The sequence below is a fragment of the Jaculus jaculus genome, chromosome 9, assembly GCF_020740685.1.
Source record: "Jaculus jaculus isolate mJacJac1 chromosome 9, mJacJac1.mat.Y.cur, whole genome shotgun sequence".
Taxonomy (NCBI): Eukaryota; Metazoa; Chordata; class Mammalia; order Rodentia; family Dipodidae; genus Jaculus; species Jaculus jaculus.
In genome coordinates this window covers 48,919,908-48,946,641 of record NC_059110.1, presented here as the reverse complement: position 1 = coordinate 48,946,641, position 26,734 = coordinate 48,919,908, and the positions used below count along the sequence as shown (strand labels likewise).

Genomic DNA, 26,734 nt, shown 5'->3' with positions numbered 1-26,734 from the left:
GTTTATGAGGACAAGAATGAACCTATCACGAATGCTTTATGCCACACAAATCTAATCATTGGTTTACAAAACAGCATTTATTAAGTTTCTTATTTCAGACAGATTATAGTGCAGATCAGCATACAACAGTCTCTAGTTTTACAAGTCAAGTCTAGTCTTTATTTATTTGTGATAATTCACAGCTATAAAGAAATCTGTTTGGTCAGACAAGGTCAAAATATAATTTAGGGAGAGGGGGAGGCGGTGCACTAGGGCTTCTTATTGCTACAAAGAAATTCCAGACTCATGTGTTACTTTGTGCATCTGGCTTAATGAGTGCAGTGGGGTATTGAATTCAGACTGACAAGCTTTATAAGGCCTTAAAATATTATTTTTAAAATATAACTCTTTCCATAGTGAAAGCCATAATATGATAGATTTTGAATGATGTAACTGAGAAAACTTTATTAATGATAGTGCAAAGATTTATGTATAATCTTTTAAAGATGCACATTAGGCTTATTTTCCTTAATGAATTAGTTACTAGGAAGGATATGCATAAATATTTCCTGATATCTAGATCTTCAGGGAATGTGGAAAATTTAAATGAATAAACGGCCCCTCCCCTGCCCCAAGATAGGGTTTGTGATATACTTTCTAGTCTGGCCTCAAATCTCTGGTCTTAAGGCATTCTCCTGCTTCAGCTTCTTGAGTAGCTAGGACTACAGGTATATGCCATATGCCAATTCAAATATATATTAAATTGTTTTCCTTTGGCTTTTCTAAACTCTTCATATAGGTGATACCTCATTTATCAGTGATAGGCTAGAATCAAGAGCAAAGGGGAAAATCTGTGCTTTGGTTTGATGCTGGCCAAATAACTTAAAAAAAAAAAAACTTATTTATTTCTTTGGGGATGGCAGACAGAGAGAAAATGGGCACATCAGAACCTTTAACTACTGCAAATGAACTCCATACGCATGCACCACTTTATGCATCTGGCTTATGTAGGTCCTAGGAATTGAACCTGGGTCCTTTGGCCTTGCAGGCCAGTATCTTAACCACTAAGCTATTTCTCCAGCCCTAAAAAACTTTTTATGTTAGTAAAATTGTAGTATGGTGAGCCGAGAGAAGGCCAAGTATACCGATTAGGAAGGGAAAGGTTAAACAGACTTTATTTTGCCAATAAGAGAGTTTTTAATGAGGAAATATGGATGAATGAAAAAAGAATCTCCTAGAACATTATGCAGCAGTACTGCACAACACATGGCTGACATGCCACAAGCAACTGCTTTCACATACCAGCAATGAGAAAGTGGATTTTGAGAGAGAGTAGGGCTGGGGAGACGCCTCAGTGGGCAAGAGTACTTGTAGCACAAGCATGAGTACCTGAGTTTGATCTTAGACACTCACATAAAAAGTCGTTTTGTGGTCAGTCATGCATGCCTGTAACCCTAGTGCTGGGGCTGGTGGGGGTATGAGAATCACTGAGGCTTCCTGTTGAGATAGTCTAACTAAAAACCAGGGAGTATAGGATCAGTGAAAGACTCTATCTCAGGGAAATAAGACAAAAGAGATATAGAGGACACTGGGCATCTTTCTTTGGGCTCTGCATGTGTGTACATGCATCTGCATCATATGTGCATATACCAGGCACACATACACACACCCCCACACCCCATCCTATACACACACATTAAAAAACAAAAATAAACAAAGTATCATGTTATTTAGATTAGTACTCCAGTAATGAAATGCTAGATATCACTATAAGAGACCATATACAAGCTCTATATGAAGAACTTTGTTATAATTTGATATATGTACTAATGTGGTATTACCATATCAGGGTTATGAGCATTTCTACCTCATTAAATTTCCTATCTTTGTGTTTGGAACTTTCCAAGTGTTCAGGATATTTTGAAATGTATGAAGGAACCATACTCTGGCCTTTACTGTCATATATGGTTTTATCAACCAAGCCTATACTATTAGGCAACTCAAGGTATGCTCACCAAAACCAAAACTCATACCTTCTAAACACTGAAATCACTGTTCCCTTAACGACCTCTTTCTTTAGTTTATCTGCACAAAGTCAGATCAGCTGATCTGTAGGAGGTCCATTTTGTTTTTATGCCTGCTCAGGTGCAGAGAATTTGACATTTGATTAGAAGGTGGATCCAGACAGATGTCCCTTTGGCAAGACTTCAGGTGACTTGTTTCTTTATCAGGAGGTACTTAGGTGGTTTACTCTTTTGTGGACATTAGCAGCTACTGATTACAACTTCTTAGACCCATTCATTCAACACAGGTCTACAAAAATGGGTGATTTGCTATTTGTATCTTTCACTTTCACTTATAAGTAGGAATAATTATATTAAGAGATAGTTTGCTTATCTACAATTTGGATACTACTGCTAGTTTGTATAGAAAAACAAACAAATCTGTGATCCTTTCTCTTTCTTGATCTATTTTCAAAATCACTTGCTTCCCTGTTATTCTTTTAATATGTGATCAATTATCTTTACTTTTCAATATTATTATAAACTGATCAATTTAAATATACTTAGGAGTTTTAATGTGCTATAGTTCTAGCTTTTAAAGACACTCAAAATTCTAATTTCTGGCTCTTGAGTCTCTTGACATTAGTCTAGTTGGTGACCTGGTTTGTGGAGATGCTTTAGGTGAATTTTACATATAAGTAGTTTCAGTCATCTCTCTGAGAAGTGGCAGTTAGTAGGAAATAAGAATTCAAAATAGGGCTGAAGAGATAGCTTAGAGGTTAAGGCATTTTTCTGCAAAGCCAAAGGATACCAGTTCAATTCTCCAGGACCCACATTAGCCAAATGCTCAAGGGAGCGCATGCATCTGGAGTTCTTTTGCAGTGGCTGGAGGGCCTGGCACACCCATATCCTCCCCCCTCTCTTCCCTCCTCCCTGTTTCTCTCTCATATAAATAAATAAAATATATATATTTTTAAAAAACTCAAGCTAGAGGCTGTATGTGAGGGGATGCTCATACCCTAGGCTCGTCATTTTGTTGTTGTTGTGTGTGTGTGTGTGTGTGTGTGTGTGTGTGTGTGTGTGTGTATGTACACATGCATGTGCATGTGCATTGTGATCACCGCTTGACACCAGGGCTCTTCCTCAATCCCTTTCCACCTTATTTATTGAGACAGGATCTCTTACTTGAAGGCACAGCTTGTTAGTGTAGCCAGTCAGCTGTTCCTAAGGACCCTCGGTTTCCACTTACTGAACACAGCAATTACAGGTGGGCCACAAGACACTTGGCATTTATGTGGGTGCTGGCAGGGGTCTGAAAGTGTGAAAGGAATCCTTCCACTTGCACTAGCAAGTGTTTTTATCCACAGAGCAACTCCTCATCCCTGTTCTAGCTCTTTTCAAAATACAAATATACATACATGTTAAAATGAAATACCTCATATGTTCATATTAAGATTTTCAATTAAAATTCAGATTTTTTATTTTGAACTACATTAAATTCAAAGTCTACATTTCAGTGAAATTAGTATATATGTACATTAAATTGATGCATCAAAATCAATTTTAGAGCATTTTTATTACTTTCAGAAAGGAATAACTATATCCATTAGCACTCATGCCTCATTTCTCTTCAACCCCTTCAGCCTATGCAATGGCTAATTATTAGCCTGTCTCTATAGATGGACCAATTCGGAAACTACATGATTTACAGAAGTGGAATTGTATTATATACTGCCTTTTGGTTATCTGAAATATGTTATCATAACAGTATGCTGGAAAGAGCAGCTTCTACTTTCTCAGATATCTGGAAGACCATTTCAGTGGGCATAAAATCTGCTTCCCATTCTCACCATAGCTGCTAGGATTCTCCTTGAGTTGAGTCATTACAATGGGAGATATATTTGTAAAAGAATGTAATGTACAGACTCAAGGTAAGAAATGAGTCAACCTGGCCATTCCATCAGAAAAGAATCAGCACATGTCATTCTCTGTCCACAGCAATTTACAGTTTTCCTTTCAAGTGCTATTCTTACTTGCATTACTCTCCCACTACTACCAGCCATGTTCTCTTCAACAGAACAGTGCTTTGTAGGACAAGAAAATAGGCAAATTCTCAACTTCATTTTCATTTCAAGTATATACAAATCTGTATTGCCTAGGAATTATATAGCAAAAACTGTATTTTAGCAGAGATAATCATTATGTTTACATGACAAATGGGCTAAGAAATCTTGAGCAGAGGATAAAAATTCTATCATACCATTCCTAATCATGAACTTGAAAATCAGTGTATACTATTCTATAAAACCAGATTGAAACGACACAGGATGGCACTTGCTTCTGAAGACTAGTTGAAGTGTCTAAAGCCATGATATGCCTATCCTCCCCCATTCATAAATATCTAAACAAAAGTAAATTATTTTTTAAAAAATTGCAAAACATATCTGTTACATTCCATTATTTTAAGGAAATAAAATATACAGTGGTGAAAAAAAGGGTATGTTTAGACAAGGCAGTGGATCAGAGACAATGTCTGAGAAACTAAATTTCCCATCCTCACTCAGGGCAGTACTCTTTCCTTCCACACATGGTACTTCTTTGCGTCATTTTGTATCTTACAACTATCCAGTATCCCACACATTAGAGATCATTTACCTATAACTGGAACTTGGGTCACTTCTTTAGAATATAGTTATAAGTCAAGATATCCTCAAAGTGTATTTCCATTACAGTTATTCAGACAAGTAGTTAATATTCCATACTTGTAAGTTGGAGCACAGTCATGGAAATGAGTGTGGAAAATCAAAGATGCTACTTGAAACAAATCACATATATAGATTCTCTGTAAACCTTTTTTAAAATAAGTATTTCAAATGACAAATTTCTGCATTATATTGTCCTGAAGTCACATTTGTTTTACACTTAAAAAAATAAAAAAGTTCCTTATTAACTTGTGGTTCCATCTTGAAGCAAACCTAGATTTAATCAGCTAAGCCTTCTCAGTGTCTGGTGGACTGTCCACCCTCTTCACAATAATGTAGTTTGTACTTCAGACCAGGTTTCCTTTTCTCCTTGGCTCTTCAATGTACAAGTGTTTTCTTACTGTCTTCTTCCTCAACAAAGCATGCACTCCTTTCAAGGTTTCTTAAAGAGACATTTAGTGCCAAAGGCTCACTAGGATGACTTCCCTATACTATCTACCTTTCCATTAGACTTGTAGGGAAAGATAAACTCACACATCATCACAGACCCCTCACTAACCTTCACTTTCCTTTGATAACACTGATTTGCCCACCCTTAGACTATTATTAGAGTCTAAACACTTGCCACAAATCATATTATTTTTCTGACTTTTATGTAGTTGCTAAAGAAAAATTCAAAGAGATTTCAACTGCACATTTTTAAGTGCATGAACCACACCATATACTGAATCACATTTTGGGTTGGTGTGTGTGTGAGCATGTTTGTGCACATGTAATAGAGAAATCTTGTTAAAATAAGCTACCTTTATCTTTTAAAACTGCTTTTGTACAGACAAAGCATAAATAGTCAGAGCTGAGACTAGCAAGGATTTATGAGCAATCTGTTTCCTTAAGTCCTTAAACTTTCTGCCCATTTCCGTGTGAACTGAGGAAAATATTAACAGCTAGGAGATGTTATAAATAAACAATCTTGTGAAATGGAAATTTATAATTTGACTCTAAAGAAAAAATTCAATTATCATTAAGTAAAGTCATTTTGTTTATGAACTAGATGTCAGCAAGGTAAAAAGGTGACTTTCAAGATGTTATAGTCTAGATACTAGAAAGAAACTCTAAGAGGCATGAAAGCTTAGGAAAAGAATAGAATCCCGAGTAAGGCCGTGGATGAACGTTTGGTTTGAATTTTTCCAAGTATAATGTAATTTTTAATATTTATTTGATCTTAAGAATATTGAAACCTCAGGACTGGAAAGACTGCTCAGTGGTTAAGGTGCTTGCCTGCAGAGCCAACTTACTCAGGTTCTGTCCCGCAGTACCCACATAAGCCAGATGCACAAGGTGGTTCAAGTATGTGGAGTTTGTTTGCAGCAATTAGAGGCCCTGATATGCCCATCCTCTCTATCACTTTTTCTCAACGAAATACCTAACATTTTAAAAAGTATATTAAACTTCAGTATGAACATTCTGATAGGTAAAGAAACACGAAGAGGCAGAAGGAAGGACTGTTTACCAAGAAGAAGTGAATATTATTTATATTTTAGCATACCTTTCTATGCATTTTTATCTTTCTCTTAGCTGAACTCATATTGTACATGGACCTTTGTAACTTACTTGATTTATTACATCAATACTTGATCATACCATTATATAAATTAACAAGCATAAATTTTGAGGGTTACACAGCATTTCATGATTCCCTTCCTTCTAGATATTTGAGATATTTTCTTATTTGTTTACATACAAAAGTACATATTCACTAATGATTATGTTAGATTACTTCCTTTAAGTAGGTTTCCAAATGTCAAATAACTGAAGCTAAATAAATACTATTACTAATGATCTTATACCCAAAAGTTTATAACAACTGCAAAAAGCAAAACCTATTCATACCAGAAATAGATGAGAATAAGTTTTGGCAGTGTTCTCACCAAACTTGGTAATCAATATGGTTTTTACTTTTTGTTAATTTGATAACAATATAGAGTTAAGGCAGTAGATGTTTTACTGGAAATACCTGTAAAGTAGGGTAATTTATATTTCTGCATCTGTGTGGTAAGGCAAGAGTGGAGTAGCCATTCATAACCCACAACCCCACGGTAAATACCAGCAATCTCCCTAAGGAAGTGAAAGATCTATACAACTAAAACACAAAAACACTCAAAAAAGAAATTGAGGAGGACTTGAGAAAATGGAAAGACCTCCCATGCTCTTGGATAGGCAGAATTGTAAAAATGGCAATCCTTCCAAAGGCAATCTACAAGTTTAATGCAATTCCCATTAAAATCCCAACCAACATCATTCTTCACAGAGATAGAAAAATTGATCTCAAAATTCATATGGAAAAGCAGAAGGCCACGGATATCCAAGCATATCTTCAGCAAAACAAACACCTCTGGAGGCATCACCATACTTGATCTAATGCTGTATTACAAATCCATAGTAATAAAAACAGCATGACAGGGGCATAAAAACACAGGAGTATAGTCTAATGGAATTGAACTGAGGATCCAGACTTTGGGTGTTAACTTGATATTTGACAAAGGCCCTAACAATATAGGCTGGAAAAAAGACAGCATCTTCAACAAATGGTGCTGGACACACTGGAATATGCAAGAAATTGAAATTTGAGCCACACATCTCACCATGCACAACTATCAAGTCCAAATGGATCAAAGACCTCAATATAACACCAGAAACTCAGCTGCTACTAGAGGAAAAGTTAGGAGGAACATTCCATGACTTAGGAATGGGAAAAGACTTCTTGAACAAAACCCAAGTAGCGCAGGATCTTAAATAATCACTCAACAAATGTGATCATATGAAGCTGAAAAGTTTCTTCACAGGGATGAAGAGATGGCTTAGTGGTTAAGCGCTTGCCTGTGAAGCCTAAGGACCCCGGTTCGAGGCTCGGTTCCCCAGGTCCCACGTTAGCCAGATGCACAAGGGGGCGCATGTGTCTGGAGTTTGTTTGCAGAGGCTGGAAGCCCTGGCGCGCCCATTCTCTCTCTCTCCCTCTGTCTTTCTTTCTGTGTCTGTCGCTTTCAAATAAATAAATAAATAATTTTAAAAAAAGTTCCTTCACAGACAAACATACAATAAGTACAGCCAATAGATTATCCACAGAATGAGGAAAATATCTGCTGAATATCCAACTGACAAAGGCCTAATGTGTAGAATCTACAAAGAATTCAAAATCCTAAACAATAAAAAGTCAAACAAGCCACTCACAAAATAGGGCAAGGAACTGGACAGGCAGTTCAGAGAGGCAGAAATACATTGGCAAACAGACACCTAAGGAAATGTTCATCATCCCTAGTCATCAGGGACATGCAAATTAAAACTACTATGAGATTCCACCTTACCCCAGTAAGGATAGCAAACATCAAAAAAATCCAATGAAAATAAATGCTGGCAAAGATGTGGAGAAATAGGAACACTAATCCACTGTTGGTGGGAATGTAAGATGGTACAACCACTTTGGAAATCAATATGGAGGCCCCTAAAAAAACTGACTATAGAGTTACCAACAGACCCAGTTATTCCCTTACTGGGCATGTTATCTAAATGCATCATGCCTCAGCTCAGAGGGATTTGCTCAACCATGTTTATAGCTGCTCAATTTGTAACAGCCAAAAGCTGAAATCAACCCAGATGTCCATCACGACACAAATGAATAACTAAGATGTGGTACGTCTACATGATGGCATGCTACACAGCAGTAAGGAAAAAAATGACAGAATGAAATTTGAAGAAAAATGACTGAGCCTGGAACAGCTTATTCTCAGTGAACTCACCTAATTACAGAAAGATAATCACTGCCTAGTTTCACTCATCTACAGCTCCTAACCTGAATCTACACAAGTCACCAACATGCCTACCAAGCATCTCAAGGACCGGACAATAGGGAGGGTGGGGAAGGAGGTGAGGGTAAGGAAGGGAGGGGGATACACAAAACTGGATGCAAAGGCCAATGGTAACATAAAACACTACATCCTAAGATACAGACCAAATGGATGAACTTCCACCAGGCCCTCAGAGGGAACACCAGATTCACAAGGCCCTGGAGAGGGTACAACAAAAACTGTTCATTATCTCCTCCTATTTCTTCTTCTCTCTCTCCCTCACTCTTCTCTGTCATCTCTCTATTTCTTTTATATCACTTATCCCATTCTCCCTTCTCTTCTTGGCTGCTGAACTGTAACTCCCAGTATCAGCAGGTAGCAATCATCCACAATGAGCTTTTGATCACAGAGACCCACAAGGTTTCCCAAAGGAAGAAAGATTTATGTCAGAGCACTTGAGGACCTACCAAAGATTAGTGGTAAGACCCTACTGCTGAAGACACCATACACTGTTGGTATGTAGCATGGAGAGAAATGGTTGGAAGCTGGAAGAGAATCAGTCCCCAGACAGCACATCTAGTGCAGGAAGGTGCTACATGAGTGACTGGGGGATAAAGGCTATTATCTGTCCAAGCAATGCATGGTCTAACTTACTTAGCAGAAAACAACCTGATATGATGCTCATACAAGGGCAATAGTGGCACATAGCCATGATGGGAAACCAACTGCTCTCAATTTGGCTAACTGATCTGCTCAGTGGAACAGAACCCATAGCTGTAGCTGGGAAACAAGTCAGAACCACATTCACAAATGAACCTGCTCTCCACTAAACTATCTCTAAAAAACAATGGTTAACATGTCTACTTGGTGCTAACTTTACTCTCCATTGGAGAATCTGCTTCTCTTTTTCAGATAGATGCAGATCCTAAGGAGAGAACCATCCCATTATACTCCAAAGGGACCCCAGCTAAAACTAAGAACAATTGGGGAAACATGCAAAAATATTGTGTTCTTGGCAAACAGGGAACCAACGTAACAGTCAAGGAGACAGACACAGAGAACAATTATCCCCTACCAAACCAGATATCCAAAGACACAGAGGCACCCAAGATCTCAACACTGAAGCAGACCTAATATGAACCCAACGTCTCTCAGCAGAGAGAATGTCAGAGCCACATGTTGGGTCATGACATGCACAGACATTTCCTCCTACCCAAAACTAAAGGCTAACCAGCTAACCCCACAATGCATGACCTATATACCCCATCAAGGTGGGTCCCTGCTGAGTGGAGAGAACAGGGAGGATACAACAATGGTACCAACTTGACTATGTTCCCTGACTACAAAAATAAAAAATAAATAAATAAAAATAAATAGAAGAGGGGCTAGTTAGGGAAATAAAAGGATTCAATGGAAGGGGGATATAAGAGAGAGAAAGCGAAGATGATGGGAGGGTATTATGATCTATTATCTATATTTATGGATCTTGTCAATAAACAGTTAAAAAAAGAAACTTCTCTTTTAAGAACATTGATTAAAAACCTAAGGAAAACATTTTAACAAATGTTAGTTTACTGCAAAGCTTTAATAACTATAAGGAATAGACATTTTAATCATTTTTGCATTTACTTTTGTGAAATGACAATAAATTTGAGTTTTGTTTTCTCACTTTTTCTAAGTGAATACAACATAAAAAACATATAGGCAAGTAGTCTCCAAATGGAATTTATAAGCACCTTTCTAAATGTGTTTCAGAATTTTCCAGTTACATAAAAGCATGCCAATTGTTTTGGTAAGCCTTCAAAATTTATGTCTATTGACAAAACCAAAACATTTCAGTTTCATTTAAAATAAAAAGGTACTACTGTTTTCCGTTTTATATTTTTTCTCAGAAAAAAAAAATTGAAAGTAAATCTAAATTACATACATCTGTATCATTCAGTGGTCTCAATTGCATTCATCTTTAGTATGTCTGATTTATAAAGAAAAAGTTGAATGTATACCTTATCAACATTATGAATTGCATTGGATCCTAGTTCAGATTATAGAGATGAAATCATATGGGAATTGCATATACTTTGTCAGATTTTGCTGCATGTACTTCCTGGGCATTGAAAAGCATCCTACCCCATGGATGAAGAGATGGAAATGAAGGATAAAAAGACAGATAAGGGACTACAGAGATGGCTTAGCAGTTAAGGTGCTTGCCTGCCAAACCTAAGGACCCAAATTCAATTCCCCAGTACCCATGCAAGCCAGATGCACAAGATGGTGCATGTATCTGGAGTTCATTTACAGTGGCTGGAGGCCCTGGTATGCCATTTTCTCTCTCTATCTGCCTGCCCCTCCCTCCCTCCTTTCCTCTCTCTCTCTAAAATAAATAAATATATTTTAAAAGGTACAGAAGGAAAGTAAGAGTGTTCACAACTTAATGAATGCCAGGCAGAAAATTAATGAAACTTTTGTGTTTTATAATAAGCTTAAATAGACTGAATAATCTTAAATACAACTTGAACTAAAAAAATACATTAATAACTCACACATTTTGAATATATCACAAATTTGTTTTTGTAGCTTAATTATTCTTTGCTGTTTATGAAATAGACTTCATGTATTACAGAGGATTTCTGCACTCTTATTTTATAAAGTTAGATGTTCAGCAATGAGCAAATAAATAAAAAGAAATTTTGTACCATAATAGCACTGGCTTGGGTAATAATATGTGGTCAGGTTCATGGGCCTTAAATCAAAAAGACCAAGATATATAAACCCAGGTTAGTCATTTTCATGGCTACGAAATTAGCTGTCCTAAGCTTCAATGCATTAAAAAATAAGGATTACATAATTTTTCCAGTACTGGGGACATACCAAAAAATGCCATTTGACACCAGGTTAGCAGAGCTCAAAAGAAATAAATGCTGGCATAGTAATACGGAGCTGGGTATTCTGAGCTAGTGCAAACAGGTTCCTACTCAACTGTGTATCATAAAACTTCAACTCTCAACTTGGAAAATAGCAAAGAAACATGTTTAGTAGACAGGAATCCTAAGACTGTAGAATATGAGGTAACAATGAAGCTTAAGGGGCATAGTAAGAATGGTGTGAGGTAAGTATAGCCAATCAAAACTGACCACAACCCCATACCACAGCTGTCACTCTGCAACCAGTCTTTGCCAGAGTCAAATATCAACCCATCAGAACTGCTCTCATTGAAACAGAGAAGGGACAGCTCCAGTATAAAAGCATCCATTATTCCCTTTTCATAGCAGGCAGTTCTGCTGTTGCCTGCCTACTGCTCCTCAATCAACTTGTTCATGTCTGTGTTCAACGGAAAGCAAACTATAAATGTCTACAAGTCAAATTTTTACAAGATATATTTCAAAGGTACATAATTCTCAATTACAAAAATTATAACCAATGCAAATTTTAATAGAGCCAATGACAGTTCCATACATCCAAGAAATATATGCTATTACTACAGTTATTACACCATACATGTGGTAAAATTCTACTAGCTAAAATTTTAAAAGAAACTCTGGAAAGGTAGGTATTACTTGTTATAGCAGTCAGCCTCACATTGCTGTGATGAACTTCCAGACCAGGCACCATTATGGAGGCAGGAATTTATCAAAGCTTACAGATCTAGGACAAGTCCCATAATGACAGAAAAAGCTGGCTAGCTTTCACAGGTCCAACCTGAGAGAAAAGCCACCACCATGTATAAGCAAGCTCACTCCGGGAACACCAGGCAAAGCTCAAGAACTTTGCATATCTTTAAACTGGCATTCCCCTAGGTGGCTGGACATCTAAGTTACAAGCTTTAATAAACTCCTGAATATACTGGGGGACATCTATTCAAACTGCCACATTTGCATTAAATCCAATTAATTAGCTGATATAATTTGGATTATACTTCTATTGTCTACTCTGATCATACGTTCTAACTTGAATACAGCCTTAGGAATTTCATATAAAACAGCATTTATATCCTAGCAAATTCTGATCTGAAGACGCTTTGGCAGTTTTCAAAGTACAATTTTATATCAATTTTTGCATTATATCTTTTAATTAAAATATATTACATAAACAGCCACAAAGACAGACTAACCACTCAGTCTTCTGACATTATGGACTGTGACATAACTCATAATGGCCTCATTTTAAAGCCTTTGCTCATCATCACTACATCTTACCACATAGGCTTAGCTTCCTGAGCTTTCAGTCCCTTGCTAAAAGTTGCTGCTACTCCTTTTGTTGTATTTTAGATCAATCTTAGGTGATTTGGTCCATTTTTCCTGCCCCCACTACTATTCTTCTCTCACCCTAGCCCTCAAAGTTTGTAATTTTCAATAAATGTCCCCAATACCTGAAAATCTATGCTCTCCCCAACTCCTCACCCCCCCATCACCTGGCTACCCAAACTCAGCTGAAACTTTCTACCTTCTTCATGCTTGTGCCTAAACTGCTGAGCATTATTTGGAAAGGAGATCTGTGCCCAGGAGGAGTGAGATCATTATAAATCCATGGTCACCACCCTAGACACCACCCAAAAGGCCTTCCAAATTTCTTTTGTCAGCATTCTTAAGGGCAATTATCTTATAGATGCTCATCTCAAATGTCTGACCCCTAGGTTTAGAAGACAGCCTTGTCATTATGATGTACAGTTAGCAGCAATCTCAGGATTGTAATTATATGGTACTTTTACCACCAAATCTACAGGGTACTAACATTTATGCCCATTTTCTCCTCTACTTCCATACACATCAGAGAAGAAGGGCCCCTTCCTAGGTCCATCTGCTTTCTGAATTCCACCTTCCCCTGTCTGTCCAAAACACTGAAATAATCTTCATCATCTCTTCAGTTAAATCAGTTTGGATTCTGTCCCACTACTCCCTCAAAAGTACTTTCAGCAATCTGTGACCCTCTTATTTATCATTCTTTATAAACTTTTCATAGCCACAGCACTGGCATAACTGAACACATCACCGCCCAAAATACTGCTTCTATAACATCACTTCTACTGGTTTCCTTTCTATTTCTCAGACCACTTCTTACTTTTGTCTCTCCTTCTCTCTAGTACTAGAATGTTCATGTTCTCCTTTTTCAGTCTTTACTCTCTCCCAGGCTATATCACTCCTATAAATTCTCTTTGTTCTTGATGAGCCATGAGCTTACCTATCACCAGTCATCTGGTTGAAAGTTCCTTTGTCCTTCCTTGTTACAAACCATGAGTAGGCAAGGAATAGCTCTTCAGGTGGACTCTGGTTGCTTTCATTTCTGTCTTTGGCAGCACTAGGCAGATGGACACAGCAGCAAGTAGTGCCCTCTAGTGTTACAGTCCACATACAGGCCTCACTTCAGGATCTTGTGGTATGCTTGCTGAAATGCCGGTTTATGCCTAGGAAGTTGGGATTACTCAGCTCTTAATTGTGGCTGGTGTGGCAATGTCCAGGCTGGCATAGCCCTTGGCAGTGGCCAGTGTCACAGCTCTTTAATTTTCAGACTGAGAACCTATCCCTGAAGACTTGACAGCTCTCTGGAGCTTTTTCAATGACCAGGACCTGTAGTTTCTCACCTAGCTTCTTGTAGCCTTTCAAGCTCTCTCCTTCTTGCCATGTCCTCTACTTGTGCTTCCTGTCTTCTTCCTTCCCTGGCTCCTCTGAGACTGTTCAGCTGCTTCTGCTTCAGCTGTGACACAGTTGGTGGCCTGACCCCCTTCTACAGTCTGGCTGACATTATGGGCACTCCTTGGTGCCCTGCTGGCAGGTCCATAGACTGGTCTACTACTGACATTCTTCTTTCTCTGCAGCCTCTTTCTCCCTGTTACCAGCTTAGCTGCTGAAACTAAGCAAGAAGTTTTGGATTGGGCACAAGATTGCATTACCAAGGCAAGGTGCACAGGAGAGCATCTGTCCTCAGACAACCAGCTAGGTGAGCCTGAACACCCTGCTCATATAGTATAAGAAAGGATATTTGGACCAATAACAGCAGTTCCTCTGCTAAATATCCAGGGTAAGTGTTCCTTCTCTGGCCCAGGTTAAATGGTTATATCAAAGCTTGTGACGGCAAAAAGTCTGGTGCAAACTTTCCATCAGCTATGGCTGAGGCTGTACCTCTGAGTTACTGCAATCTGCCATAATGTTTGCATGGTTATGTCATGGCACTCATGCATTGTTCAACATGGCTCATGCTGACGCAAAGGATGGTCTAGAAGGCTGTTAAAATGATCATCCTTTTTCTCAAGGCAACCAGGTCCACAAGGAGGAGTCCAACAGCTGCTAATTAGGGAGTTTAAATTGGCCCATTCCCAACACTCAGGTTATCTCACTATATACATAAACTTAAGAGAAATTATTAACACCAGCAGTGATTGTAATAAATTTTCACAATACATCAGCAGTGTTTAACACCTGCCCAGAACACTGGAAAGGGGCTCTCCTTACCTTTCTCAAGGCCCATCACTGCCATCTATCTTCAGTGCTTAGTGTTCCCAACATAAGCTACCACTCAGTGACTTCATGATAAGTTGGCTCAAGCTTGAAGCTGCCTTTTCTAATTTGTATGTCCTTGGATAAATTACTTAATTGAACCTGTTTCTTTCTCTGTAAAATGAGGATAAGAACAGTATCTATTCCTGCTTTTTAGAATTGTGAAGTTAATATATTTGATAACATTTGACAAAAGAGATCATTTCTCTGGCTTGCTGTTTTGTAGCACCTCAAAGCAGGTATTCAATAAACACCTGCCAATTTATGTAATGAATGCACTTACCAAATGCTAATTATTACAATTCTGAGCCACTTTTGGTCAGTCCTATTAAATTTTACATTCTATACTATAGGTGTCTCATAATACCCATCTAATGGTTATCATTTCAAAGAATATATAATACTATATATTATATATACTATAATACATATGCAGTATATAATATATAACACTATATATTATATATGCTATAATATAATATATGCAATATATATAATATATAATGTTAAATATTATATACATTCCTGGAAAAAACAACTTGTTTAGAAAATGCACTCACAATCAGAAAGCTCAGTATATGAAAAAGGACTTAGAGGTAAGATGGTGGCATAGTAGCCATGCCAAAGCAGCCTAGGGAGGAAATTATCAGAAAAACAGCAAAAAACACTCTTCTACCAGAAAGTGAAGGTGTGTAAGAAATTATCAACCTCAGTAGAGAACTAGGAGAGACCCAGAGTTTCTAGAGACCACAGAACCAGACAGAAGCAGCTCCAGGAATGGTGTTGGTCTGAGCAGCTGCTAGGCTCTGCCTGAGCCGTAGAAGCGAGGTGAAGGGATTTTCCACTCACACCAGCCTCCTTGCAAAGTCAAGAAGACAGCAGGGGTCAGCTGAGTGGCTTATGAAAAGGAGGATTGCAGGAATCAGCTACACAGATCTGGCACAACTTCAGGCATCCACGAAACCCTCTCCTCCCCCAACCTTAGAACCAGGAACTACTGGAGACATGGAGAAGGGAGATCAGCTACACAGCATCCAGCACAGGTGATAAGAGCAGCAGACCCATTGACACAGCCAGCCTGAGCCCACAGCTCAGTAAAGAGGAACCCAGAGGACACACAGCATAGTTCAGACCAAAGCCATGCCAAAAGGTTAACAGGGTCTACTTATACCAGGTCAATACCCGTCAAAAAAGCCTAGCATATAGGCATGCATTGCAAATGCTAATCACACCTTCCATGTCAGGACAGGTTATGTGTTAGATCTGACTGATATTCAACTTTGCCATTCTTAAATAAGCTATATTTCGAGTTGTCCTTTGTTGCTTTCTGATTTATAATGCCTCTGTCATCGTCTTCTGTCATTATATGGGGTAGGGTCTCACTCTGCCCCAGGCTGACCTCAAGCCTTTAGAAACCAGAAATCTCAACTCCAACTGCCAGGATTAAGTGTGTGGGGCACACACCCTTAGGAACTTTGACTGTTAGATAATGTTTGTTCGTTTTTTTTTTTTAATTATTTATTTATTTATTTGAGAGCGACAGACACAGAGAGAAAGGCAGATAGAGGGAGAGAGAGAGAATGGGCGCGCCAGGGCCTCCAGCCTCTGCAAACAAACTCCAGACGCGTGTGCCCCCTTGTGCATCTGGCTAACGTGGGACCTGGGGAACTGAGCCTCAAACCGGGGTCCTTAGGCTTCACAGGCAAGCGCTTAACCGCTAAGCCATCTCTCCAGCCCAATGTTTGTTTTAATATTGACTCTTACATAAATATTCCACGCTGATTTTGATTGAATATGTATATTGTTCAGATAAATTTTGGAATTTGCCTGTATTTTGCTCCACCCAGCCTACTACAACACTTGCATAGCAGGCAATCCTAATACCTAGGGTCACTTCTGGTGTTACTCTGGGAGTCATTTAAGATCCACACCTGGCACCTTAAGATCCTACACAGAAGATATATAACGTCAGATTTATACATTTAAGAATACTGCAGATAATAAGAAAATCCAAGCATCAAATTAACCCAAGATGCAAAAATCTCAACGTTATAATAATACAAGAAACAAAAAAAAAATCAAGACAATATGATTCCATCCAAAAATAATAAATCCATGAGAAATGACCTCAAGTGAGAATGATTCAGATGAAATATGTGAGAAGAATTTCAAAAGAATGATTATAACTATGTTCAAAGAAATCAAAGGAATCAAAGAAAACAAACTCTTAAAGGAGAACACAGGAAGCCAACTTAATGAAATAAGGAAGTCAACAGAAGACCTAAGTAAGGAAATACAAACACAAAAAAAAAAAAAAAAAAAAAGAGAGAGAGAGAGAAATACTACAAATGAAAAGTACAGTAAGTCAAATAAAAAGCACTGTAGAGCCAGGCATGGTCATTCACGCCTTTAATCCCAGCACTCGGGAGGCAGAGGTTGGAGGATCACCATGAGTTCAAGGCCACCCTGAGACTCCATAGTGAATTCCAGGTCAGCCTGGGCTAGAGTAAGACCCTACCTCGAAAAAGAAAAAGAAAAAAAAAAAAAAAAAAAAAAAAGCACTGTAGAAAGTCTCACCAATAAAATGGATGAAGGAAAGATCAGAATATCTAAACTAGAATACAATCCAACAAAGAAAAACACAAACTAATAGGAAGGTATGAATGGGAATTTCAAGATATTTGGGACACTATGAAAAGATCAAACATAAGAATTCAGAGTATAGTAGAAGGAGAAGAATTTCCCCCAAGTTGGGAAAGAGATGCCAGTGCAGACACAGGAAGCTTTTAGGACACTAAGTGATAAAACCTGGAAAGAACCTCTCTTTGCCATATTAGAATTAAACTACTAAACATGCAAACCAAAGAAAATATATTGAAAGAAGTCAGAGAGAAACAGTCACTTATAAAGGCAAGCCCATTAGGACAACAGCAGATTACTCAACACAAACTTTAAAAGCCAGAAAGACTTGAAATGATGTATTCCAAGTTCTGAAAGTAAACAACTATCAACCAAGAATATTTTATCCAGCAATGCTATCCACTCAAATTGATGAAGAAATAAGGACATTGCACAACAAAAATAGGCTAAAGGAATTCATGACAACTAAGCCAGCTCTACAGAAAATACTTGAAGGGATTAAGTACTTAGAAGGTTATAGCCACTGCAGAAATCAATGTGGAGGTTCCTGACACAGCTAAAATAGATTTACCAGATGACCCATACAATTTCTAGGCATATATACTAAGGACTCATTGCACTACCTTAGAGATACTTGCTCAACCATGTTTGTTGCCACTCTAGCCACAGTACCTAGGAAATGGAACCAGCCTAGATGTCCCTCAGTTAATGAGTGGTTAATGAAGACATGGTACATTTATACAATTACGTTCTTTTCAGCAGTAAAGAAAAGTGAAATTATGAAATTTGCAGGGAAATGGATGGATTTGGAAAGGATTACACTAAGCAAGGTATCCCAAGTCCAGAAAGCCAAACATCACAAGTTCTCTTGCATATGTGGATTCTAGCTACAAATGTTTAGTCTTGTATGTGAGTTGGAGTAAAAATCAGTAGCAGAGACCAGTAAGCTAGAAAAGAGCTATAAGGGAGGGAGGAGAAGGAAAGACTTATGGGGATGGTATTGTATATGTGTAAGTAGATAAGCAGATTACGGGGGTGCAATGGCCTAAGCAAGGTCATGGAAAGAGACTGAGTAAAAGAAGGGTGGGGTTAATCAAAATTCATGATGTAGCTGGGTGTGGTGGTGCCTCCTTTAATCCCAGCACTTGGGAGGTAGAGGTTAGAGGATCACTGGGAGTTCAAGGCCACCCTCAGACTATAGAGTGAATTCCAGGTCAGCCTGGGCTAGAATGAAACCCTATCTCAAGAAAACAAAATATACAAAAAAGTTAAAAATATAATAAATTTTTTAAAAATCACGATGTTGTGAATCCAGGAACCTACTTTTTTGGGTAATGGCACATCCAGAAGTCACAGATTGTTATTAGAAAAATTTCAGTGCCAGGGATGATACCTTCCAGTGAGATGTTGCCAGGGAAGTCTTTGATGCCCCCAAAACATTACAGACCATTGCCAAGGCTTTTGGTTTCCCAGAAATAGATGGTAGGACCCTATTGCTGAAGACTCCCCAAGCCTGTGCTACAAGGTCACTGAGAAATCTTGCTGGAGTTGAGCTGAAAACCTCCTCCCTGTAGACCAGGTGACAGAAAGCTGGAAAAAGCTGCACTGCATGCAGCCCTATGGGAGACAGATGTCACCAGTGATAAAAACAGTGGACACCATAACTCTTGAGTTTGACCAACCAGGCCAAATGACCAAACAGGTACAATATTGGCATGTCTGTTTTAGGGGAAACCAAATGTTCTCTAACTGGACTGGAGGTCTGCTCCATGGCAGGGGATACATGCCTGGTACTGAAAACCTAAATAAAAGCCTAAGGCAGGCTGGGTGAGGTCATGCATGCCTTTAATCCCAGCATTCTGGAGGCTTTTATAAGAAAGAAGAAAGAGAAAGAAAGAAAGAAAGAGAGAGAGAGAGAGAGAGGGAGGGAGAAAGAAAGGGAGAGAGAGAGAGAGAAAGAAGAGAGAGAGAGAAAGAAAGAAAGAGAGAGAGAGAGAAAGAAAGAAAGGGAGAAAGAGTGAGAGAGTGCATGCTCATGCGCGAGGGAGGGAAGGAAGGAGGGAAAGGAAATAAAAGAAAAAAGAAAGAAACGACTGATGCTTTCACCAGACAGAAAGTGGTGGAATGAAAAAGCTTTTCAATGCCTGTTTAACCCAACAGGCTGCTTCTGAAGACTGATGATTTCCTCCCTGCTGACAACTACAGTAGTGGTTAACAGATAATCCTTCTTTTTTTAAAATTTATTTACTTATTTATTTGAGAGCGACAGACACAGAGAGAAAGACAGATAGAGGGAGAGAGAATGGGCGCGCCAGGGCTTCCAGACGTGTGCGCCCCCTTGTGCATCTGGCTAACGTGGGACCTGGGGAACTGAGCCTCGAACCGGGGTCCTTAGGCTTCACAGGCAAGTGCTTAACCGCTAAGCCATCTCTCCAGCCCAGATAATCCTTCTAACAGAGATACTTTCTGAAGTCACTAACTTCACCACTTTAAATCTGAAAGGCTAGTGGAGAAGCCCATAGAGTAGGTCATTCTCAGAGACACAGTGTTTTACTTCAGAATTTAGTGACAATGTATTAAACTCTTAAGCCATGGACTTGCCACACTTACTTTTGGTAAACTGTATGGCAGGTTGTTCTAGCAGGACTGACTGATTTTAGTTTGCAACCCTTACAATATTCTCTGAAGGAGCAGTCATTCTTATGTTTTCCTACTCTTGGCAAATAAGGACTTCATAGTTTAGCCCAAATCATCTTGTGGACACTGTTTACCCATTCTTCACCCAACTGTTGGTAATAACCACGTTTCTCAAACTTTTTGCCACTTCTCTCCCCTGCCATGGCAGCTGCTCCATCAATTGAAGGCAGGACAATGAAGAGCATGTCAACATAATTACCAAGGTTCAGTAGTTACTGAATAATAACCAGTGTCCATTCTTCACCAGTCTGACTTTGCAAATCATGTTTGTGTGCAAGGAACTGGACTAAACTAAAAGGGATAGAAACTGCTCACTAAGACACATGCATATTCTCTGACTTTCCCTCTCCTGTATCAAACACTGACTGGACAATCATGGCAAATGCAGGCCAACTTCTATCATTATTCATTTGTAAAGCACATCAAAGGCTCAGAAAACTTCTCCGTGGGGGAGAGAAGTGGCATACATAATATTAAATAACTAGGTTTTATAGCTGGCACTTCATATTACTAGTGGACTGCAGACGGCTTCACAAAGTGCTGTGACAAAATTACTGCAGCTGGAAAAGCCTTTATACTTTTGAAAATAATTATAAGTATAGGATCGAGATTTATCTACTGGAAAATATATAATAAAACAGGGTTAAGTAGGTATGATTTCTGTAATTCACTCTAACGCAAGAAAAGGCAGTAATTTCATTTTGACTAAAATTCACATAATTTCAGAATCAATTCCATGTACTGGTGCATCCTTTTAAGGTAAAAATTAAATTTACCAATCATAATGGAATACTAAATGTGTGACAACTATAATTTATCAGCCATGAAAATTTAATTATACATAAAGAAAAGTTACTGTTCTCTTTAATGTTTTTACTAAACTAAACCATTTAGAGTAAAAATATAAGCTAATTCTTTTTCTAAAAATTTTAATAATGAATGCCAAATCCTAAAATAATGTTTAAATAATATGTAAATATCAGTCTACAGCTACCAAATCATAAAGTTAAGCACTATAGTAACATAAGAGGCCAGGCAGAGTGACACATGCCTTAGCCCCAGTGCTCAGGAGTATGACCATGAGTTCAAGATCAGCCTAGGGCTACACAGTAAGTTTCAGGTTGGCATGGGCTAGTGTGAGATGCTGTCTTGAAACACGCCCTCAAAAACAAAACAAAAAAACCTAAGCAATAATGCCATAACTTAATAAATATGACAAAAATAGTTCCTTTTTCAGAAATTATCATAACTGTACCATTAACCAGTTTAGCAAGTTTAACTGTAGAGTTCCCCCAAATTAATGAAAACATGCAAACTCTCTATCACATTTACTTTTTATAATTTTCTCATAGGTTTATAATTTCAGGAAATGCCCCGACAATGTCAATTCAATTTGAAAGGTCCACAATAAATGACTTACTATATTAAATAATGATTTAATTTAGATAGGGTCTCTAATTCACTGGTTTTCGAAAGTCTATCTCTTTCAGAGAAACAGCATGCACAGAACAGATAAAAAAAGGAGATGCTTGCTGAGACTGTGGGGAGGGTGGGTAGTCACAACGAAACTAGAGAGCATGGATATTTCCAATTATCGGTTTTCATTTTTTTTCTCCCCCTCTGTTCCAAACCTTTCAGACCAGTTGCTTATTTATGTTATCAATATAAAATTTTTCTTAAGTCATTGGAAACATATCCTATTGAGATTTTAGCAAGTAAAGATCATAGGAAACCTAATGAAGAGTTAAGTCAATATCCATTTACTGCAGGTTTTCTAGTGTCAGGCATACAGTGCTAACCGAAGGGGCATAAAAACAGTGGAAACTCAAATCCTCATTTTTTTAGTCATATTAAGTTTATTGGGACAATGGAGTGAAAAAGCAGTGAGCTGCAATGACAACATGTGTAGAATGCAGGAAAGGGGTATTGGAACTCTCCCTAACAGGTATAGGTTTGTGACCGAGGGCCTCTCCAGCTCTCAATTCTTTTTTTAGTGTGTGTACATGTACATGGATTTATGTGCATGATGTGTAGGCCAAAGGACACCTTGGATGTACTCTCAGGAATGCAGTCTGCCTTTTTTTTTTCAAATTTATCAGTTATTTAATTAGGTTATTAGTAAAAAATTTAGAACACCAAATTATGGGGCTAAACTCCATTTGTTAGAGCAAAAACCAGCCGCAGGTAGCCCTGGAACTAAAGAACAGCTTTAATCTTTGGCAAAATTTGCAAGTCCACAGCTTTCCAACCCACTTTGCGCTGCTCTGTTATCCCATATTTCTCCTTCTGTGTGTCAAAGACCTTGCCTTCCCAGTGCCTGGGCTTCCACAGCTCCTTCCTCTTGAAGCAAGTAAGCATCAGTGGGGTGTTTAGGAACTTTGACTTTGCTGACAGCAATTTTTGTGGAGGTGGTAATGACAAACTTTTGGTGTGTTCTACACAAAGAGGAACTCAATTGAGAGAACGAGGTCCCGTTCACAAGCAGTAAGACACTTTCCAGCTGTTCCAAAAACACCACTTTCTCACCTCTGGGGTGTCCTGTGAGGCTGACCAGGATGGACCTGGGAGTGACACTGGCACGTAGCTTTCTCATGCGCTGACAGAAGGGTTTCTTGCCATGGCTCAACAGCTTTCATGGCACATCTTCAGTAGGCATTTTGCAAAGCTTAACCATCTGGATACTTCCATTCTTGTTACCACCAACTGGTTTTGTAACCATAACAAGATCCTTTACTTTTTTTCCCCCCTTCTTTTCAACCTTGGATTTGGCAGTTGAGTACTTCCTCTTATATAGATCCTTTCTGGAATACACTGCTGATTGGGAGGACTGCCAATTCCCCAGGATTGGGCTCAAGCTGCAGTGAGGCTTTCCCTCCTTTGGCTCTGTAACCTTATAGTCACCCTTTTCTTCTCCTTAGTGTCTGCTTTCTCAATCTTTTCGCCTGCCATCTTATAACATAGGAAAGAGCAGTTTGCCTCTTGAGACAGCATCATTCATAGCCTAGGAATCACCAATGAGGCTAGACTGGCTGGCCAGTGAGCCTCAAATATCCTATCTTCATCCAGTTATAGGTTAGATGAGTCCTGGGGATCAAACTCAAGTCAATTAGGCAAAGCAAGCATTTTATTGACTGAACTCTCTCCTCAGTCCAACCCCAACTCTCTCTCTATATATACATATGTGCCTTTTGTTTTTTTTTTGTTTTGTCTTTCAAGGTAGGGTCTCACTCTGGCCCAGGCTGACCTGGAATTCACTATGTAGTCTCAGGGTGGCCTTGAGCTCTCGGCAATCCTCCTACCTCTGCCTCCCGAGGGCTAGGATTAAAGGTGAGAGCCACTACACCCGGCTCATATGTGCCTTTTTTATAATTATGCTTTTGCTGATATTTCTGATCTATTTCTACTTTTTATAGGCCATAATTAAAATACCTCCTGAGAGCAAAATAAATCTAAGTAGGATAAATTCAGGCAGGATTGTGAGAATGCTAAGGTGGATCTAACTATATTATTAAATTTTTCTTGTTTATGCAATACTTGTTTTAATAGCAAATTTAGTATATATACAGGAAACATTTTATGTGGGATATTTAGTGTTATCAAATTTTTGTCTTAAAAACTAGACCTGAGTGCCAGACGTGGTGGTGCATGCCTTTAATCCCAGCACTCGGGAGGCAGAGGTAGGTGGATTGCTGTGAGTTTAAGGCCACCCTGAGATTACATAGTGAATTATTCCAGGTCAGCCTGGGCTAGAGTGAGACCCTACCTCGAAAAACCAAAAACCAAAAACAAACAAACAAACAAAAAAAAAAAAACCTAGGACTGAATTGCTGTTATTTCTCTCTTTTCCCCCTGGTCACTAGGATACCTGAAGACACATTTTTGTCCAAAGCCCAGATGATTAACAAACTGGCAGAATGCATTCTATGTGCTAATCTTATCTACAATGTTATTATGTCTGGAGCTTATCCCCTAGTTTTCAAATCTCTGTTCACATCATGAACATTTTCTATGTGTTAATTTTTTGCAGAATGAAGCATGTGACAGACGGATGGTCTGGGAGTTGTTTCTCCAGTAGATTTTGATACACTGAGTTTGAAAGATAATGATTTCAACACATTCAAACTCTCCAGCAGATTTCTGAATAATTTTGTGACTATCCATCTCTAAACATTGTAAGCAGACAGACAGGGAGGGAAGGACAGAATGGACATGATAAGGCCTCTAGCCTCTGCAAATGAAGTCCACATGCATACTCCACTTTGTGCATCTGGCTTTGTGTGGGTTCTGGGAAACTGAACCCAGGTCCTTAGGCTTTGCAGGCAAGTACCTTAACTGCTAAGCCATCTCCAGCCCTGCTTTGATTACTTTTATTCTACAGTGTCAATTTCTAAAAATTGTTCTGGGATATAATTCCACTTCAATGGTAGCAGGTATTACACTTAGAAAAAAATTATATTATAATTAATTAAATATGTAAAATAAAAGAATAAAAAAATCACTGTTGTAGTTACCTTCTTGTTACTAGGATAAAACACCTAACCAAAAGCAGCTGGTGGGAGCAAAGTATTTGTTTTTTAAGGGGAAGCTTCAGGATGGCAGAGGAAAGCATGGCATGAACAGATGTTGGATACCAGTTGTACCACAGCAGGTAAAAAACTGCAGCAAGAGAGTGAGCCAACTAATACTGGCATATTAGGGGCTAATTAACCTCAAGGTCCACCCCTTCCCTCCCAAGAAAGCAAACTCCCTTAGTAAGGCTCTACTTCCCAAATTACCATCCCCTAGGGACCAAGCACACAAAATGCATGAGTTTATGAGGGACAGTTGATTCAAACCACCACAATTCATTTTCCTGTGTACTATGAATTTCTAAGAAAGAATATAGGATACAGCTTTTTTTTTTTTTTTTTTTTTTTTTCGAGGTAAGGTCTCACTCCAGCTCAGGCTGACCTGGAATTCAATATGTAGTCTCAGGGTGGCCTCGAACTCTCAGCAATCCTCCTACCTCTGCCTCCCGAGTGCTGGGATTAAAGGCATGCACCACCACACCCGGCAGCTTTTAAATTATACAAATTTACCCTACCATATATAGAAATTAAGTATTATAGAGATTAGATGCTTCAATAGCATCCCTTGAGGGTACCATAAGGCAATGCATACTTATCTTTTATTCTGAAACTGATCAGTCCTATTTAATACCTATTATCTCTAATTTGTTTATAATTTTTGTGGTTATCTACATTGCTTATGCAGACTTTGTAAAATCTTGTGGTTTAACTTTTTGTTACAAACAAATATTTTAACTAAGATATTTTACAATTTTCAAGGTGCCTATAATTGAAGTTTATTACAAGTATTTCTTGTTCTGTTCTTTATTTTTTGTAGGGTAGAGTTCCTCTGGTACTCTGGCTTGTTGTTCCACATTTCTCACTGCAACTTCCTTATAGCATGTAACTCAAACAAGTGCTGCTGCTTCCTTTGATTTGGCAACATAAACCTCAGAATTTTAGACTAGGTGATTGTGGGCCTACATACTTTTGGTGATCAGTAAGAAGAAACTTTGAAGATATTTCCAACCTTCAGTGATGAAATCATAATGCTATGGCAGATTAGTAACTCTTCCATGATGAACTTTAGTAAGATGAATTTTTCTGGAGAATCTTGGTAAATTCTTAATTTATACAAATGTGTGTAGAAAAGAATTTTAGTTATTATCTAGAACCAAGTTCATAATACTTTGGCCATATCTGTGTCTTTCTGTGAAATGACTGCCCATGCTTTCATTGTAATACACAGAGTCAAATGAATAAGCAGAGATTTGGGTCAAAGTAAAGTCTCCTGATCACATTCCTGGTGGCCACGTCCCTTAAGTGCATTAGAATTCTTATCACTTCTCATCTGACAAATCCACTTTGAAAAATAAATAAATTACTGACTGAATGCAGCCACATTTAAATATAGGAACACTGGAAACAACCTAAGTCTCTAAAAAAGAATATGCTAAGAAGATGAATCCTTATGAATTAACCTTAGAATCTACTATAGAGAAACACAGAAAAGCATATGAGAAAGAAAATATTTTAAATAATATTTTCTCATAAAAATTAAAATATAAAAACATTTATAGCAGTGGTGCTTACACAGTAATATAAACAAGGTAGATACAGTAGGGGATAATTATTTACAATGAATATATTATTTACTATCTTCTAATTAATAAAGGTATCTAAATATAGCATTAAAACACTCTTACAACTATGTCATCTGTGGACATTATGTTTAGGTAAGTACATCCTAAAGATATATCAAGTATTCATGCATATAGAAACACACCTATGGATATAAACCTAAAACACTGTTAGAAGTTATAAAAAAATAAAAAC

The 26,734-nt window shown here is 38.2% G+C and overlaps 1 protein-coding gene and 1 pseudogene across 3 annotated transcripts in view; both read right to left on the bottom strand.

Annotated features, from left to right (window-relative positions):
• Man1a1 (mannosidase alpha class 1A member 1) overlaps positions 1 to 26,734 on the bottom strand; it is a 248,649-nt gene that overhangs the window by 159,398 nt on the left and 62,517 nt on the right. The window lies entirely within an intron of this gene.
• On the bottom strand, positions 22,479 to 24,271 carry LOC123463379 (annotated as a pseudogene).